Here is a 2,895-nt window from a genome sequence, read left to right on the forward strand (position 1 = left end):
CCTCCTGGGATACCGGCCCATTCCCTGGGTGGATACCCCACATCGAAAATCAGCCCTGGGCCAGGTCCCTGGACATTTGGACGCTCAAACCCACGAGGTTTTCTCGACCCGATCCCCATCATTTCCCCGGGATAGAATCCACACCTGACGAGATCATGAAAAATTCCCCCGTCTCGCTCGCTCGCGACGCCTCTCTCCCCCAGCGGCCGCCGCCTCCCTTCCATGGCACACTCTTCTCTGAACCTCCACCACGCGGCCCGCCGCCTCTCTCCCATGACTCTCCTCTCGGTCTCTGCAGGGGCCTCCGCATCCGGCATCCTCGCCGGCCATGAAGACGACAATGACAGAGGGGATGCATGTCCATAGGGGCTCACCAGCAGCAAGATCCGGATGTACGTGGCTAAGAAGTAAGATCTGGGAACCCTCCATAGATGGTGGTGCGCCTAGATGTGGCATGAAGCCTGATCTGATGGGTAATGGTCGAATTAATGGCGTTGCTTCGATTCATCGTGTTCTGCTCTGATTGTGGATCGCCCCTTTGAACCAAACGATGGTGCCAGTTTTCCGGACGCAGCTTCAGTGACTTTATGAAGCTAAGTCTCATGGTAACTTAGCCCCCTCTATCAGCCGTCTATTGATAATCCGACATACCAGATTAATCCAATTTTCATACGAATTTTTCAAAACTGTTTAGAAAAAATTGAAAAATTTCCAATAAATCATAAATGTTTCGTTTTGTATTCCATGAAAATTTCAATTCATTTGGATGTATCGTTTGTGAATAAACATTTTTTATTTATTTGCGCTCAAAAGGCTATTTAATCACAAATCATACATCCAACTGGGTTGAAACTTTCCCAGATTATAAAACGAAACATTGTATCGTTTGTGAATAAACATTTTTTTATTTATTTGCACTCAAAAGGCAATTTAATCACAAATCATACATTCAACTGGGTTGAAACTTTCCCAGATTATAAGACGAAACATTTATGATTTATTAGATTTTTTTTCAATTTTTTCTGAACAGTTTTAAAAAATTCGTTTAGAATATGAGTCAATCTGGTACGTCGGATCTTCAATGAACGGCTGATAGAGGGGGCTAAGGTATGATGAGACTTAGCTTCATAGAGTCACTGAAGCTGCGTCCCAGTTTTCCACGGGTCTTCTAGTTGGCAAAGAAAATTCTAACCGGGGCATCCATTCCCTGGAAATATCCCACCTAGCATCCAAATGAAGCCTGAAGATGAGGGGGATTCGAGTTTTAGCGCCGTGCTTACTTTGGACTTTGCAGATTTGACCATAATTTCTAATGTTGATGATTCTGCCCTTTCTCACTTAAACTCATTTATTTGATTTAACTTTGACTAGTAAATGTGTATGTGCATTGCAAATTGATATTAAGAAAAAAATTAATTGCATTTTATGTGATTACGAGTAAAGTCGCAAAAAGTGTTAATTATGTGATTAGCACATACATTAATAAATTATTTTGAAGGAAAACAACGTTACTATCTGGTATAATATTAACTAGAAGGGTTGGGTGCGCCTTGCTGCGCCGTTGGTGTTGTTGGGTTTCTTAAAAGAAATTACTCGCTCTGTTACAAAATATAAGGTGTGTTACTTTTTTCAAAAGTCAAACATTTTAAGTTTGATCAAATTTGTAGAGAAATATATCAAATCGGTATGATTAGATCCATCATCAAATGGATTTTCATACTTTTTTGTTTAATATTGTGGATCTCAATATTTTTCCTCTGAACTTGGTCAAAGTTAAAGAAATGTGACTTTCCAAAAAACTAATACTCCTTATATTATGTAACGATAGAATATTTAGTTTGGTGGATAGGGGAGATGATGGAGTGTGTTTTATTTTTATTATAATATGGTGATTTAATGGGCCTTTCGTGGCGTGGTTTTGTGTTTTTTCTCTGAACTTGGTCAAAGTTAAAGAAATGTGACTTTCCGAAAAACTAATACTCCTTATATTATAGAACGATAGAATATTTAGTTTGGTGGGTAGGGGAGATGATGGAGTGTGTTTTATTTTTATTATAATACGGTGATTTGATGGGCCTTTGGTGGCGTGGTTTTGTGTTATTCGCTAACCAATATATATTATGTGGGGAAGGCATAGATGACTGCATGTACTATAATGATGCTATAGTTCACATGGTGGCACTTCTTTTTTCTGGGTGGTGGGAGGATGCATGGGATAGATATATTTTTATAGACCGGTTGTTGCTGACTGATTTGAAAAATCATTGGCCTAGTCAAAATCGTAAACCAATTTTAAACTGAATAACTCAACTGAATGAAAGAGCATCAAAATTAGGAAACATATGGAATTCAAAGAATTGAGTGAGAGAGCTCCTTGAGAAATTGTTGATCCAGTTAAAATTGGGTGACCCAATTCTAAATTGAAGACCTCAATTAATTGCGAGGCCTTAAAAATTAGGAAGCATAGTGTATAGTATAATAGAACTAAATGAGAGAGCTTTCAGAAATTGTTGACCCGATAAAGTCAGGTGACCCAATTCCAATTGGAGACCTCAATTGACTGTGGCTCTTTAAAACTAGGGAGCATAGTGTTATAGAGGATTTACCATCAAATGAACTTTCATACGTTTTTGTTTAATATTGTGGATCTCAATATTTTTTCTCTGAACTTGGTCAAAGTTAAAGAAAGGCGACTTTCCAAAAAACAACGCCCCTTATATTCTGGAATGATATAATATTTAGTTTGGCGGGTGGGGTAGATGATGGAGTGTATTTTATTTTTATTTATAATGCAGTGATTTGATGTGCCTTTCGTGGCGTGGTTTTGTGTTATTCGCTAACCAACATATATTATGTGGAGAAATTTTGGCATAGATGGCTGCATATACTACAACG

Source organism: Triticum dicoccoides, chromosome 7A (assembly GCF_002162155.2).
Source record: "Triticum dicoccoides isolate Atlit2015 ecotype Zavitan chromosome 7A, WEW_v2.0, whole genome shotgun sequence".
Taxonomy (NCBI): domain Eukaryota; kingdom Viridiplantae; phylum Streptophyta; class Magnoliopsida; order Poales; family Poaceae; genus Triticum; species Triticum dicoccoides.